Source organism: Cryptomeria japonica, chromosome 3 (assembly GCF_030272615.1).
Source record: "Cryptomeria japonica chromosome 3, Sugi_1.0, whole genome shotgun sequence".
NCBI classification, from domain to species: Eukaryota; Viridiplantae; Streptophyta; class Pinopsida; order Cupressales; family Cupressaceae; genus Cryptomeria; species Cryptomeria japonica.
In genome coordinates, this window is record NC_081407.1 from 732,112,201 (window position 1) to 732,130,404 (window position 18,204).

At 32.7% G+C, this 18,204-nt stretch overlaps 1 long non-coding RNA gene across 1 annotated transcript in view; it reads left to right on the forward strand.

Moving 5' to 3' along the window:
- Nucleotides 1-11,875: 11,875 nt before the first annotated feature.
- Nucleotides 11,876-18,204, forward strand: part of LOC131074905 (uncharacterized) — a 39,922-nt gene continuing 33,593 nt past the window's right edge. The window contains exons 1-2 of the long non-coding RNA XR_009113137.1: nt 11,876-11,985; nt 12,195-12,288. This is a non-coding gene — a long non-coding RNA (uncharacterized LOC131074905). The remainder of the gene's footprint in view (nt 11,986-12,194; nt 12,289-18,204) is intronic.

Below are 18,204 nucleotides of genomic sequence, written 5' to 3' on the forward strand. Positions count from 1 at the left end.
TAAAAGGATCTATTCTTAACAGGACTTTTGTAAAGCTTTAATAGGCTAGGCTCCTAACAGGGCGAACTTTAGAAGAGTTTAGATAGTTAGCTTGTGAGTCTCATCTCAATGTGGTTTTTCCCATTTGGGTTTCCACATCAAAAATATTTGTGTCAAGTGGTGAATGCTTTTGTGGTTATGTTCTTATGGTTGATTTACTTAACTACTTAACTACTTTGATAAGTTATGATAACCATAAGCATTAAGAAATGAAGTCTATTGACATATGAAAAAGCATTTGGATGTTTATGAGTTTGAATTTATTTACCGTTAATTTGTTGTGATAGTCAACCAATTTATCTTATGAGTTTTTATCTTGATAGTGGTATTGCATTGATAGTTCTAAGTTTACTTTGAGAGATTGATTTTGAGATTGGTGAAGTTAGTATCTGTTTTTCTATCCACTGATTCACCCCCCCTCTCAGTAGTTGACCGGATTCTTATTCTTTCATCATACCATCATCTGGAAGTATGAGGGGAAAGCTCATTTATTACACCCAAAAGTTAGGTATGCAAAAGATAAAAAGCAACTTAATCACTTCATTTCTCACTTTGCATTCGAGAGAAGAAGAAGAGAGAGCTCTACGAGCAAAATTTTTAGAGACCAAAAGTGTGAAGAAGATTTGTCGAACAAATTTCCTAATCCAAATCCCTACCTTTTCCATTGATGTCAAAGAGGGAGTGTAGTAGAGTGAAAAATTTTGTATTCATCTTAGGAGGGGTTCCAAAATTGTGCATTTTTGAGTTTTACAGTGTATATATGTTGGTACTAATTTTGACACTTAAACATTTTTTGCTAAGTGTTGCCATGAATGCCAAAGAGGGAGATTGTTGGCAAGAGACACTACACATGGTGTCAGATGCTGTCATTGATGGAAAATATAATCAAAGATCCTATCTGCAGTATGTGATTTGATCCTATCGGAAGTCAAAATGAAGACTTGGTTAGGTGCGGTGAGTTAGAATAGAGCATCCAACAAAGTTTGGTATATTGATCAGTATGTCATCCCAAATAAATATTTTGTGTTGCGGAGACATGGGAAGATTGATATATGTTTAGAGTACCTTATTTCATGATCTTAGACTCCAGTGATGACTGTCGTGTGTGTTAGAAGATTCGGTGTACATTTTTTTTTTTTTGGTAGAACAATGTATTATGACCAACTTGTATGTTTGATTGTTGTGCGGTTTTGGTGTAGCCAATTTGGTTATTTCTTTTGTGTTTGTGGATGATAAGACAACTTGTGGGAAGCATGTGGAAAATTATTTTTGGTCCACATATGCATTGGAGATCAGATTCAACTGACAACATTTATAGGTTTTATTATTTGTTAAGTATTCTTGAAGCCAACATGTAGAAGACCTAATTTCCTATCATGGATGTATAAGAGTGATTGATATGATCATTTTGGATATCGGTGGTTATGCGAATGTTTTTATTATTGATTATGTGAAGTTGTAGTGTGCAATTCAAAGTTTTGTGCTCCAGAATATTGAAGAATAGTGAAACAAAGCAGTATCAGAGAGAGTGTGAAATCAATGGATATTGTGCTTAACTAGAACTATACCCAGGTATTTGTAAATGCTATTCATTAGTTCAAATTCTCTTGTAATCATTTGTAACTAATTTGTAAGGCAATGAGCCTTCCAAGGGTTGTAGCCCTTGTTGTTTTTGTTTTTGAGCAGTGAGCTCTAGGTAGTGTGCCTAAATGCATGTGTATTCCCCAAAAATTGTAATACTTCATATACTTCCAACAAGGTATCATCATATTGTGGGTAGGTTCCCACCATGGTTTTTCCCTTGGTTGGGATTTCTATGTATAAAATCTTGGTGTTATGATATTGTGGATATTTACTTTATGTGTTTGCATTTCTTTTTTGTTGAATTTTAAGTGCTTAAAGGATCAACTTATCAAGGTTAAAAATTGCAAAACACTGATCCCCCCCCCTTTAGTGTTCCTTGATATGAACAATGTCCTCTACATATCTATCTCTAGTGTATTATATTAGTCACTACTACAATTAATTCTTGGTCTCACATACTTGTGGGTAAAATGAAAAATCCTTAATTTTCTCATGAGTAAAACCATAGTGCTTCTACCAAACTTGTAGTTCATGTCACATGAAACATTTTGTATAATAATGATAGCACTCTCATGAAAGAAAAAATGGTTTGACAAGGCATCTATCCATTGTGATCTGTGAAGTGGAGAGATTATTTTTTCTCATCTTGATAATCATTAGGTTGATCCCTATGGTGACTAAAATTTGTGTGGGAAGTAGAGTGATAGAGAGTTTCTAATAAAAAATAAAATGACATTATAACTATTGTCTTTTGGTACTACATCAAATCTTTTAAGAACATGTAAATAGAATAAATTTTTCAACAACATAGAGAAGATTAAGTATATATAGGGAAAAATATTGTGTCTTAAATCCTATATTTTTAACCACTACAATTATAAAAAGTATACTCATTATGGAAGCTCTACTTGATAGGAAGAATAACACCAATTTAAATTTTTTTAAAGAGAAAATGTATGAATACTAAAAATTTAAGGTCTGCAATCTACTTTTTTCTTTATCACTTCTTGAATAAGGATAGATTTAAGAGCCACAATAGTGGTAGTGATGTATTTAAAGTTTCTATGATTAATAATAACAACAAATTTAAATATTTACATCTTGTACAAGTTGGGTAGTAGAGAGATAACAAATTAGTCACCTATTGTGAACAAAGAGGAAAGATCGATATGTTTTTTTTTTGATTAAGGACAAACATGTTTTGAGGGGACCTGAAACCCCAAACAATAGGTTTTGAAGGGACCCAAAACCCTCAAATTTTACCAAGATCTGGAACCCAAAAAACAACATTGCCTAGAGGAATAATCATCAGAAAACCAATAGCCCAACCACAGCCGAGACTAAAAAAGACTAGCCTCTAAAACAAACATAAGGGTTTTACTAAGGCTCCCTTAACCTTTGACTGACAACATGGGTTTTCTAGGCACCCATAACCTTCAAAGACACTAGACTACAATAGGTATCCATATATTCAGGATCAGGACTCAGAGGGTTTTGAACGACTCCCCTAACCATCAACCTAGGTTTTGAACTGGCCCCCAAAACCAGCAGAGAAGGGTTTTACCAGGATCCCTTAACCTACAACATAGATCTTAGGTTGCCAAAAACAAAACCTATCCTTAACCAAAAACCAAAACAACAAGTGGTCAGGATGGGCCCTTGAAAACTACTAGCATCCAACCTGCTTGTGGGTTTTACAAGGCTCCCACAACCTGAACCAAATATCAATAAAATAAACATAAAACAACAGCCAAGGGGGATTTTGAAAGGCTTCCCAAACCTTCACAATGGGTTTTAAAGATCGAGTTTTTTTGTTAGTTGTATTTTTTGGAGTTAATTCTTCAAACTCGGAAGCCCATGAATGACTTGCAAGGAACATGCCTATCACAAAAAGAGATCAATTAAGATAAATTTGATAATTGTATTGATGTAAAATATATTAGTTACTACAATAAGTGAATGAATCCTTATGAAAAGGGTAAATGAAACCTTAGATGCAAATTCTAAAGGAAGATCAAATTAGCTAGTGCCAAGTGTCACAATAATAATGAATGAGACAACGTGAGCTAATATTAGTCTAATATAATGAAAGGTAAAAGGAAGCTAATTTTAGCTTGTGTGAATAAAGTATCAAATTACCTAATTATATTTAATTAATTAGACAATTTCCTAATTACTCCAACACCCCCTGTTAAGATTAACAAAGGAATAAGATAATGAGATAATAGTGAAATAAAAAGTGAATAGGTTCTAACTTGATAAAGCATTGATTTGTTACTCATGTAAAAACAAATAAAAACACATGACCAACAAAAGATGGAAAAAATGTAGTGGGAGAAAACCCCTCTCTAAAAGAGAGAAAAATAAATAGAAATATGTATGTGTGGCAAGAGTGAAGCACTCAAGATGTCACCCAAGTACCGATTCATTCACATAAGTAGAATCGACATGCCCTGAAAGATGAGAAAGGAAGAGATGATGCATCACCCCATAATGAAGAAGATCAAAATAAAATTCTTGAAGATGAATGTTGATGATGACCCATTCCTCCCCTTTAGAATAAATGGATCCAATGGCCAAGGTAGAAGCAATTTCATGAAAGGAGATGAAAGGAATAGTCTCATGACATGTGCAATGAAATATTGCTCCATAATCTACATGTCTATAAGATTTATGATACAAAATCAAATGAGGAAAATAGAAATAAGTTTGAGGTTATTTGATAAATAACCTCATAAGGCACTAATGAGGATGGGATGACTAGATTTATCAAGCTACCATCAAAGAGGAATGAAATATCCTCAATGTCCTCAATGTCTAGAGTGTGTGGCATATTGAATAACCATGCGATATTTGGCAAGTACTCATCACCATACAATATTTGACAAGTACTCACCCTAAAATATTGAAACGTAAGGGAACAATGAACCTATGGAATTGAATTAATTTTTGAAGAAGCAGGAGGTGAAGGAGGGGGAGGCTCAACACAAGCAATATAAACCATGCTAGATAATTGAGGCACATAGGTTCACTTGACCAAACTTATCCTTATACTTTTTATCCACTTTGTATGCATGAGAGTGAGGACTATTCAATGGAACTACAAGCTCAATAGGACCAAAATGAGCGAACTCATACAATTTGGATGAATGATCAACATTACCAACTATAATAATCTCTCTACTATGTTGGTTTCTAATAATCATGAATCTAGTGTTAACTTTTGAGACTCTAAAAGAAGTCTCGCCATGTTGGTGAGATGCAAGTCTACAATATCTCTCATGAAAAAATGGTGCCTTAATCTTGTCTTTTTGATAAATTAGCATATTTAACTGTGCATATACAAATTTTATATCTGCAATCTACCATTACTATCTACATCCTTCTTGAAGTCTATAGAACTAGATAACTGTACACTGTGTACTTCCAAAATGTCTATTTTACCCTTAATATCTTTGGTGGATACATGCCACTAATGAAAACCTATATGCTTCCACTAAATTCTATACATGGTTTTCAAAAAAATATTATTCCTTCTTGCAATCAGCTATGTGCAACTACACATTTATTCACTAACTCTTTTGATCTTGTTTCTTCTTGTCTCTATTCAACATCTTTCAAAATTGTTGCTTCCGAGTTAGAAGCATGATATTTTAGTCCATTAAGTATCACCTATAGCCACTCAACATCACTCAAAGTCTCATACAACACAACTTCTAGAATTCTCTCATGATAAACTTCACTATAACATTGGTCAACTCTACTCTACAATTGTGATTTGATGAAATTTTAACATGAAGAGTGGTGAAGTATATCACCCAAGTGTAACATGTGCAGGGTGGACAACTGGTTAAGGTCCATCATACCTTGTGTCATAGGTACCTGAAATACCTCAGTGGTAATTATTGGTTCAAATTGTAACTACATTTTCAACAATTCTGATGTAGAGTCTTCAAAAGGATTAGAAGATTCTCCACCAAATATAGTAATCTTTTCTTCCTCTATCTTTTTCTGCTATTCTTGTTCTTTCTTTGCACCCTTCTACTCTTTTTTTTTTCTCTAGAATATTTTCTATAACTATTTTAATATTCTTATCAGTCTCCATGTGTTCATCTAGATCAGTTCCCAAATCTCCATCACCACCTAATCATTCATCAATTTTCTTCTTTGAATAAACTAAACTACTATCAACACCAACTGTACTCCCTTATGGACCAATTTATATTTTTTCCTTCTCTATAAGAGAAAACAAAGTATCATTTATCTCTTTTATAGCCTCACTTGCTACATCCTTAGTCTTTTTTACTATCCTCTAATAGTCATTCAGGTCTTTTCCCATTATGATATTTACTCTTTGGTTTGTTCTAAACCTTGTATTAAGAGCATACACAATCTTTTTTCTATCTTCCTTGGATAAAGGGTTGCACACCATATCTAAAGCCCATGTTCTCATATTAGATTCCTCTATCAGTGCATCCTTCCTTCTTCTTGTTAAGGCTTCTAAAAACTCCACATATAACTTATCTATAATATTTTTCACATTCTTGTCAAAGGTAATTAGTTATTAGATAATAGCCTTGTTGTCTTCTCTTTGTTTTCCCAAGGGGCATTGTTATATAACCTTCTAGACACCAATAAATAATGATCAAAAATTGCATTCACCACACTCTCAAGGTCAAGTATTTGATAATTATCATCAACCAAAGGGGAGCCTATCTTCTTCTTCTTCTTTCCCTTTATCTTGTATGGTTCTTTCTTCTTCACTTCCTTTTCTTTGTAGAGTTCTCTACTAGAGAAGCCTTGGTTGTCTTCTTATGACTAAGAGGAACAATGCCCTCTTCCTTTTCAACATCCTCTTCCTTAATTGTTTTCCTTATTGACCTCTTTCTAATCACAAACTTTTTCTTTTGAACCTCTTCATATATTCTTCCATTTTTTACTTCCTCTATGTTAGGCTCCAGACTAGATTTCTCTCTTGTCACCTTCTACTTAGATCTCTGAAATTTCTTCTTAATTAAAACTACTTCTACTAGAATTCTTGAGGAACCAACCTTCACCTGAGAAGATGCAATAACTGACCTAGCTCTCCTCTTTTCTTTCTTTCTAAATTCTTCTTCTATTGTGGGTAGATTTATCTTTTTGTATGGGTTCTCCATCCACTTTGCATGTCCGGTCTTGGCCTTCTTTTAGATCATCTTGTTCAAAATCTCAATAGCAGTTCCAAATTTATCTTCTTGTTGATCTACTAGCAAGTACTATAATGTATCAATTTTCTTCTCCACATACTCTTATATTTTATAAGGTAACTCAGGTAGTGAAGCACTCTTTTTTTTACTACTTCAATTTAGTAATAGTTCTTACTAACCAAAAAAGTGATCTCATTTCTATATGTCTATATCAAACTAGTAGGAATCCTCTCCATTTCATGCATCTTATCTTGAAAATTATTGAACCAACCATATTATGTAGTATTGTATACTTCTATATCATTATTATAATTTCTAATAGGATAAATTAATTGTACTACTATCAAAGTGAACTTATTCCACAATTTACTTCTAACACTCGCAAGATCATTCATAAAAATTAAAGCTAAATAAATTATTAGGGACCCATAACTAAATGGATACTTTCTTTTCTTCATCTTGTCTAGATTATCCAAAAGTTGTTATCTCAGAATCTCACAAACATCAAACTTCTCTTCTTCAACCACCATTTGATAAGCAACATGTATTGTGGTGATAGTGGTAGAACCCTCACAATTATAATAGTAAATATTGTCTGCCAAACCCTTAGTTACATAGAGGACAATCAGATCAATGATGTCCATACCATTCATAGCCCTTCTATTTAGATTTTGCACCAATAAGCTCAGACACAATATCATTCTTCACTAATTTTAGAACAAGAAGTTTGCCAATGATGCATAAACCTATTAAAGCTCTAATGGAATCCCTTGCGATCTTATGTGGGTGATCCATAAACATAAAATCTCCATGAATTCAGCTCAAGATGATCCAAATTCATGCATGATCATAGTTGAAATTAGTAAACTCCTTTCAAATATTCAATCCTAACTTCAAAATGTGCTTATAATATTACTTAAATGTTTTTAGGTCATCTTACACCAACTAATTCCACAAATCATTAAACTTTACATGACTATCCTTTGTTAAGCGCACATGGGTATAAGCCCTAACATCCTTTGTATACTGTACATCCAATGGTACCTTTAATAAAGTACCTTACTTGTCTTTCTCTATTGCAACAAATGGATAGGGTTTGAATTGCAGTTGTGGCTTCAAAGACACGTGGACAAAAATTAGTGTATCCATCTTGATCATACAACTTGAACTAAAAACATAAATTTATAGAATATATCGAAACACTTTATCTTTAGTTTTAACACCAAAAATCTCTTTCACACACAATAATAGTCAAATTTGCAAGACCATAAGTGATTTTAATAAATTTGAAATCATAATTTATCCATTAACTCCACCAAATTAGGGTTTTTACCTTAAATGCATTTGAGTATTACATAAAAAAATTGACACGTTGTTATACCAATGATCACAAATACCTTAGTAGATCATTGTAAACATCAAGAATGTTTTGGAAATACCTTCTTAATATCTTCCATTCTAAAATCAATCTAGAATCCACACAATAAGGGGGTCCTTAAGGTCTTCAATGAGTTGTCCCCTTCAGATAATGTACTTTATCTAGTTTTCGGAGGAAGCATATATACCTCTAGTAGGTATAGACCCATCCTCTATCTTGCCATCTAAGTTCTCATCAGATTTATTCACCCATATCTTCTACATATTCTCCTTTATATCATTGATATCAATCATATTTTTTTGGAGTAGACGCCTTCATGTTATTTCCTTTGTAGAACCTAGCAAGATATCTTAATTTTTCACAATTATAACAAGTAAGACATTGTTGTGGACCACTTCTATTCCTTTTGAAATTGGATCTACAAATATCCTTATACCCATATTTTTTGCATGCATAACAGTATCCATCCAAACACTGAACATTTTTTCCATAGCCTATATTCATATATCCATACATAATTCTATTTTTGCATTCATTTGCCTTATGTGTAAACTTATTGCAAGCATAGCATTGTCCATAAAAGGATTGGGGTTTGATCTGACTTCTACATTCAATAGCTTTGTGTCTAATTTTTTTGTATGTAAAACATTTACCATTGAAAGATGTAGAATACCTAGTTTGAGAAAGAGGAGGCTTCCTAATATTTTTTTGTTCCAAACTTGAGTGAAACCCTTTTGATCTTCATTTATCTTCTTAGATTAATCCTTGACATTTTCCTTTCCTTTGTCATCTTTACTAGGTGTTTTAGAATATTCTCCTTAGTTAAATTCAAGTTTTCCTTTGTCTTTAAATGGTTTCTAAGCACTTAGCATCTCATTAAGCATATCACTAACACTTTTGAACTTCAGGTTCTTATCAATTTTTTCTTTTGCCTCTTTTAATTCTTCCTTAACATAACCACTTCTTCTTCAAGCTTGGTGCATTCTTTGGATTTGTTATGTAGCTTTTTTTCATGATTTCCAATGGTCTTTTTCCCTTCATGAATTTGTCTTTTCAGAAGGATGTCATGTTCTTATTCTTTCTTAGACCTTTTCTAGTAAACCTCCAGACCAAACAAAGCTACTCTTAATTCTCCTTCAAGATCTACAATCGCATCAATATCCCATTCATGCTATTCCATAGCATCCAAATTTTTAGATTCAAACATTGTGTTCAAATCTTAGATCTACCTCTACTGTTAGACTATTTCTTCAGAAACCTTTCTTCTATACCAATCATTGAACACTTCTAGATGCGAAGAGTGGGGGGGGGGGGGGGGAGGCAAATCAACATGTATTAAAACTTAACCAATTTCAACCATCTATTTATCATTCATTTTAGTCACCATACATGTGGAAGTAAAGAATTAAAAAATAATAGAGAAAACACACATGAACACCAAGATTTAAGATGGAAAACCCAATGAGGAAAAAACCATGGTGAGAACTATAGAACTATATGAAAATATGTTACAAAGTTTTAGGCTCAAGGGAAAGGAAGATCAATACTCTTGATATTGACTTGCAATACTAAGGTGCACAACCTTAGGGAAAGATACAATGGACTTGCAAAAACTGAAGATCACTTCTCTAGGGCATAATAAAATAGATCTAAATATTTAATGAATCAATATTCTTGAACTGTAAAGAAACACATCCTCTGAAGCATTGATTACGGTTCACTAGTATTATAAATTTGAAACTGACTTCATCACTCCTCAACTGCACTTGTAAATCTTCACACTTACAAGATACACCATACACAACTTTGAATATTACTCATACAACATATGTAATCCTCCAAATAGATTTCATCTTTAATATTTATATACCATTCACAACCAAAGGAACATCAATTAGGTTGTTCTACTTAGTTGTAATGTATAGGATATAAATAAATAGCCCAAAACAATCTATAAAGCAATATAGAAGGAAAAATGAAATGTATGAAGTATCACACTATATCGGTATACCTTCCTATCCATCCCAAATCAATCCCTACAACTCTGCATACAACCACATGGACCAAAAATGCACAAGTCAACCTCAAAGGATAAAACCATTAAATCACACCGACTAGACTTACTCAAAACATGATGCGAATCTAGCATAATCTAACACCAATATAGCTAAATCTTTTAGCCACACCACCAAAACTACTAAAAGAAAAGGATTGCAATGCATTCCTCCAAACTATCACATTGTCACTATGCAAGACGATACTCAAACCATCACAACTTCAACTATAGATAAAATGAGAATATACAAATTAGGACATATCAAGAATTTTCATCCACCAACATCATGCTACAACCACAAGTCACGATCAAGCAATGCACCACAATGCAGACCATAAATCTATACCCAGTCCGATAAACTATTCACCAGGATAGTCACCTTTTGCTAGCTTCAACTGCAGACCACATAATACATTTCCAAAGTTTTAGAATAGTCAAAAGACAACTGGATATACAATCTAAAGTAACCACAATCAATCTCCACACATCCACATGAGCTCATAACCAATCCTCTAATACTATATTACTCAAAAATAAAAATAAAACCTTCCAAACCAAAGTCATCATCAATGACAGCAAATTTGATATCAATGACAACACAACCTTATTTTTCCAAGAAAGACTTCTTTTTCATGAGAAGTTGAAAGACCTCAGCCTTGATTGATATGGTGTTAAAGCCCCTAATTTGTAGACCATATGTTTGTGTCTCCTGGAGTATCTATTTTTTGGTTTTGTGTTGTTGGTTCGTTCTGTTTTCTGTTTCAATTTGATTTTGATTTTTTGTCGTGGATGTTGTTTTTAAATGCTGGTTTTTTCTTGCAGCTTGTGAGACCCCACTTGGCAGTCATTTGGTTGCTATGAAGGGTTCGATCCCTCTCCCACATTATTTAATCTGAACAATTCTAGGAATTCTCACCTCCTTTTAAGAGAAAATTTGTTGTCTACAAATTCCCTTACCTATTAATTCACGTCAAAACACCAACACAATTCTTGCCCAACACAATTCTTGCCTGGATGCGTACAATCCATATTATTAGTTTTTGCATAATGCTTCTTTTCATCATTTAATGCACTACATAATATTAACACATAAGATGTTAGACTTATTTTACAATAATAGTAAAAGAAGATAGAGATTTGTTTGAAGAACTTGTTCTTCTTATTGCCTTCACAAATTTCATACATTTGATAGCTATTAAATGATATTTTCTCTTCTCCAAATTGACATGCTATTTATATGACTACAATAAAACAAATGCAATATATAGCTGGTTTGAACGGGGTTGTGCGAACTAGGTGTACCAATTCATGTATGTGGAATTATGCTATTCGAGGCCTACAAACCAAACAATTTTGGCTTGGTTTGGGGGGGGAGTCCTACGGCTACTGTTCTACTAAAGACCTTGGAAGTCAAATTTGGCGGCTACTAAGCTTTGGATTCGTGCATTCAGTCAAAAGTTGAGTTGATTTTAAATGTGACGGATACTAGAAAGTCGGTGTAATCGCAACGAGTTAAACAAGCTGATTAGAAAAGCTCTAGAAGCTTTGACTGGTTTCTATAGTTCTACGAGAGCGTTTACATTATATATTGTGCTGCCATCTGGTCAAACTTTATCTTAGTGGCCCGTAATCATCGTCAGCCGTAAAACAATATTTAAATACGATGGAAGTTCAAGCCTCGAATACTCAAAAGTCTGATTAATTTGATCTAATGTGGGCAAAGAGCAGTGCCATTCTCCTTGGTATGAAACCTTTTCTTTCTTGCTAAAAGCTAGCTATTAATTTGCGCATCTTCCCTTCCAGTCATCATAGTTTTCGTCAATATTTATTATCAGAGATTTCATAACTGCAGAATGAATCAGTAAATGCTTTATTTTAATGTGGGTTTTTAAATCTTGACACTCTCAATTAGACTAACATGTCCATGTCATTTTTTCTTTTATGTGGGCAGAAAATATTAAACAGAAAAGTTGTACACTGGATTTGCTGTAACTGGAAGGGCATGCTCAACCACGGATTAAATTTATCGGTCGACCCATTCAAAGGTAAAGTCCAAGTTTATTGTTAAATAAATAATGAGCAAAGCTAGATTAAGCATTTTTATCCTTCATTGCGCAATGGTTTTGTTAGGGAATTGTTATTTTTGTTTGAAGTTAATCCCCGCCTTGTGGTTGATGCTTGATTGATCAAGTTCCACTACCATATTCGGTTTATTAGTTCGTTAGCCTATATAGTTGTCCTTTGCATTGAATAAATTGTGTTTTCGGGGTTGTGTTATGTTAATTGTTATGATCTGGTTGCCGAGAATTGAAAAAAAAGGAAAAAAAAATTGGGACATGTCTAGAAACTTAGGGAGTACGGATAGATGTTAGAGCATTTCTTCAAATTTGTTCTTCTGCATTTCTAAAGCACACGTGAGCCTTAATATAGTAGATCAGAAATATATTTTAGTTCCTCTGGCTGTTTAAATTTTCCAACAATATTTTAGCTGTTCACTAGTAATATTCTTTTATAGCAGATATAGACTTGCACTAGATATAAAAAAGAACACAAATATATTATATAAAACCAGTGGTTAAAATAAATGGAGGCAAAATATATCTGAGGTATACTTGTTTGTATGGTAGCATAGTGGCTGTTATATTTTTAGGTTTCACATAGATTTCTAGAGAAATCTAGAATTTACTGCTGGAATATTTTAGATAAGTAGACAGTAGAAAAGAAGGCAGCTATCATTGTATTATATATAAGTAGTAATATAAAAAAAACAGAAAAACATAAGCATATGTATTGTATGGTAGCATAACTGCTGTTATATTTACATGTACAGATTTCATATAGATCTTCAGAGAAATATAAATATTTTTTTTAGGAAGATGATCAAAATATTCATAACATCACTTAATCTACATATACTTTCTTGAGATATAACATGTTTCAAAGTCAGAAAAGTTTTACTCTAGACCATGCTTTGCTAAAAATATATTTATTTTCAAAGGCGAAGGCTTTGCTAAATACATTAATAAATTTGTCTCATGTTCCCCATGACTTTAGTTCCACCACTTTCTCTTCAATCAATTTATCAAAATATTCATAACATTTACAGATTTCATATACATCTTCAGAGAAATATAAATATTTTTTTAGGAAGATGATCAAAATATTCATAACATCACTTAATCTACATATACTTTCTTGAGATATAAGATGTTTCAAAGTCAGAAAAGTTTTACTCTAGACCATGCTTTGCTAAATATATATTTAGTTTCAAAGGCGAAGGCTTTGCTAAATACATTAATAAATTTGTCTCATGTTCCCCGTAACTTCAGTTCCAATACTTTCTCTTCAATCAATTTATCAAGCACTTCAATATGATTTTGGTACTTTTATAGTATTTTTTTATTGTCACAAAATATAGTAGTTGGACAATCTTGTGATTTATGTGTTTATTCATGTAATCTTCTAAGCCTGTGCAGAATCAATAGCTTTTATGGATCACAATGATATTGTTGATTGTTTCTTATCTCTTGGAAGTGATCTTAAGTTAATTTGAAAGATATCTGAAAGTTAATTTTCTATCATCAACTTGTATAATCATAATCTACAAACCCTACAAGATTAGCTTCTCCTCCATGTTCATATTAAATCCTAATTTCATCTATATGTTGAATGTACATTAGCATACTACTTTGTAATAGTAAATTTTTAACATACTTAAACACAATGTCATCTACATGTGCAATATTTGGTTTATGTGTAATCAGCTATAAGAGATTTTCAACAAGTTCTTTTTTTAGAATTTTTTATTTAATTTTTTTAGGATGTGGTAAGCTCTCAATTTTAATCCTACTCTACATGATGTACTATCTGATTCACATTCAAATATATTAAAAAAAATTAGCAAATCGATAGCATACTTTTTCTCAGAAAGAAAGATCCTACCTCATTTGCAATACATGCCTACCCAATTTTTTTTAATCAATCCAAGATATATTATTTCAGAAACTTGCTTTAATTGTTCAGCAGTGTTTTCAATACATTATACACGATTTCCTATATTTGTTAACTTTTAAGTGTCATGTTCTTTAATCTTGTTTAAAATCATATAATGATAACTTCAATCTATACTAGTTTTTTTTTTCATATTTATCAAATCTATGGTGTTTGTAAGTAAATTTCTTCCTTTAAATTATTATATAATATTAAAAAATTTAGATTTATTTGATGAATTTTCTATACAAAATTTGTAGCTAAAACAAGTTATTTATAAATAGAAGTATTTTTAGCAATTATATAAAAGGTCTTAATATAGGTAATACCTTTTTTTTTCAGAAACATTTATTTGTAAGGCTTGTATGCATTTTCTTTAATAGGTCCATTCGTACCTAATTATAATTTTGCATTTTAGGAGAGTTGTCAATTGTTGAGTATTATTTTTCACTAGAGAGTCGTACACATCTTGCATAGATAATTCCTATTGAGAATTTTCTTTTCCTTCATCAAGTATATACACAATATTAATTTACATTACTCTAATGACATTGCTGAATGCTTGTTACTATTCCAAGAAAGTAGAACTAACCTATGGTAAAAGATGGATCTTGAAGTTGACTTAATATTGGCATCATCTTTGGTATAATTAGAACCTTTATACCAAAGTAGATCATGTCCTCCTCTTTCGTTTCAAGTTTGACTCCAAGACACATACTTGCTTATTACATGTGATTTGTAGTTGATTGTTTGCATCCCTAGGTGAATAGTCTCGCCTCAATTTGTCCCTTCCTAGCTTCAACTCGGTAGTAAATAAGACCAACATAAGGTGGGTTGGGATATGGGCTAGGTCATGGGGATACCCCTTGTACAACAAGAAAAAAAACTAAAATTTATGTTCTTCTCCATCTTTGTATTCAATCCCATATGTTTTATACTTCTAATATATATGTATTATTTTAGGCGATTTTCAATGACCAATGTTGTTATACTAGGGCATGATGTCAACATAAATATTTCATATCGAGTTTGATAATAGTGAGGTACAAGATATTTAATAAATATCATCAACACAATTTTATATAGTTTATTTAGGGTGTAGTTAGAACTCAAATATTGTCAACATAAATATTTCATATCGAGTTTGATAATAGTGAGGTACAAGATATTTAATAAATATTATCAACACAATTTTCTATAGTTTATTTAGGGTGTAGTTAGAACTCAAATATAGTCATACTTCATATGGTGTATTAAGTATTTTAAAATTAAGCATATTCGATTTTAACAAAATATGAATAGTATTTTTAGTTTTGAAAAGGAGTATCCTACCTCCTTATAATGATTATTGATGTTGTGGAAATGGGGACAAGGCAAGCAAAAAGTTCAATACATTAATAAGTTAGTTTCAACCATAAAACCAAAACAAAGAACTAAAACCATTCCAAACATATCAAAAAAGATTTCAAAAACCATGAAAGAAGTTTAACAAAAATAAAAGAAAGGAGAAAAGCCTCCCTAAGATGCTTTCATGATGCCTTTTGATGCTTTTCCCTTGTTTCTCCCCTCTCCAAGTCCCAAATGAGTGTAGCTCTTAGCTTTTAGCACTAGCCGTGGATGCCATATGGAGATTCAAGATGGTTGGATATGATAAAAAAATGCTATGCAAGTGTAGATAGTGATGCTATGAGAAAGATCTATGCTAATACCAGTATAGTAACAATACTCTAATGCTTCCTTCTTTTCTTGAGGAGAAGGGTTCTATCTATAGAAGAAATGGGGAAATCAAAGGTTAAGATTGAGCACTCTTAACAAGGGTTAGGATTGAAAGATATTCAATCCATGTGAGACTTTCAACCCAGCCCCATGTTGACAAGTGTCACCATGACGAAGCTTGAGAGGGGAGAGAAGAGGCATTAAATGCCTGAGGAGACATGAGGGTCACCTTAGGAGGGTTTGGTTAGGGTTGAGTTAGTGGAAAAATCTTTTATCCAGTGGGTAAACTCTTGTGCAAGAATTAAAGGGATAACCATGGTCAAAGAAATGAATGCTTGAAGAGACCCATGAGTTAAAGAGATGGTTGAGTTAGAGAGAAAGTCTCTAACCAAGGGTTGAGTTTGAGTTAACCATAAATGGTTATTGAAGAATTCAGAGGTTTTGGAGAAGTGACACAAAGCCTTTAATGGTTTGTGAAGACTTTGCATGTTTTTGAGAGGTGACATTTTCCTTGAGGAATGTGCAAATTATTAGGAGGGGGATTAGGCTAAATAGGAGTTAGAAGAATCTAGAAGGGGGTTAGAAGAATATAGAAGGAGGTTAGTGAGCAAGTGGATTTTGTAGGAGAATGCAAGTGGGATGATTTTTAGGATTTTTAAATAAATATAATTTTATTTAAAAGTGTGCAATTGAATTTTGGATTTATTTAAATAAATCTTAATTTATTAAAATGAGAAAAAGGGGGATAAAGTATTAAATGCTTGAAGACATTGAGGGAAACCATTAAAGGCTTAAGAAGATTCTATAAGGAAGCTGTTAACATTATTTTGGGGTTGTTCATAGGTGGCATTTTAATCGGGTGACACCCCTTTCTTTTGAGTTCTCAACTGCGCTCATCGTACAGGCCAGGTGTCTTTTCGGCGTTGTTCCTAATGGCCTACTTTTTCTGTTTGAGGTTAGGGGAAACAAGGATTTTCCAAATGGCTCGGGTTCCCATGACTGTGCATCCCGTTGGACCCCACTCTGGATCGTGCGAAGATAGGGACACATGGTGCCTCCGCGCTTCCCGTCCTATTTTTGTTTAGATGCTCCTTTTTGGATGTCCTCAGAGCTGCCGCGTGTTACCCGTGGTGACCTGTCTCTCTAGCTGTGATTCGCATCAAAATATTTTCTATTTGAGCAGGCATAGAGATGATACGACAAGGTGGAGGCAACAATCTCAGAAGTCATTTTGCTGGGTTTGTTCCTACAGGATGCCACGATGGTTTTTTCTGCTCAGAAGTGATTGTGGGAGGATGGTGAATTCTTTAGACTGTTAGCCGAGCCGAGGGCTCTATTTATGTTGTTTTCTTTCTTGTTTTAGGGGTTCAAAACTTTAATTAAAAAGAACAATTAAGTATTCTAGATAGCAATTAAGTCTTTTAGTTATTATTGTTTTATGAGGAAAGGATAATCAAATTGTGCCTACGGCCTCTGCGATGTTTGTTTTGAGTATGCTGTAATAGTTTTCTGTGCATTCTTATAATTTTGATGACTTTGGAAATATATGCCTAATACTCTGCCAATTAAACTATGTTTTGCACTTGTTATCTGGTGGATGCATGATGTATGTTTCTTTATGTTAAAAGGAATCTTGGTTGTGTCTTGTTTATGGTTTTGTTCAGATGTATAGATTATTGTATAGGTTTTATATGTTGTTTATGTTTGTCACAAAATGCTCTGGCACATTGCCTAAATAGTCTAGATCATTTTTCTTTAAGTTTCTTCTTCCCCTTTTTCCCCGAATCACAAGGAAGAGCCGAATTCTTAAATCCAGAGGTCATTCAGTGAATTTAGCGCAATAGGTCCTCAGTCACTGAATTTCCCATAAGGCTATTTGTTTCGAAAGTAAAATTTAGAGTCAACAAAAGCCATTAAAGGTTTGAAAGACTTTAAGGAAACCCATTAAAGGTTTGAGAAGACTCTAGAAGGAAGCCATTAAGTTTGAAGACTTAAAGGGAAATCATTAAAGGTTTCAAGTGGGTGAGGATAAATATGATTTTAAATAAATAATTTATTTATTTAAAATAGTGGTGAAACTTGCATTTTCTAGAAAGTGCAAGTGGGTGAGGTTTTTAGGGTTTTAAATAAATATTTATTTATTTAAATGTGAGAGAAGGTATTTAATTAAATAAATATGATTTGTTTATTTAATTAAAACTTAGAATATGGTTTAAGTGAATTAAATCAAATCAATTGAATAATTTATTTAATTA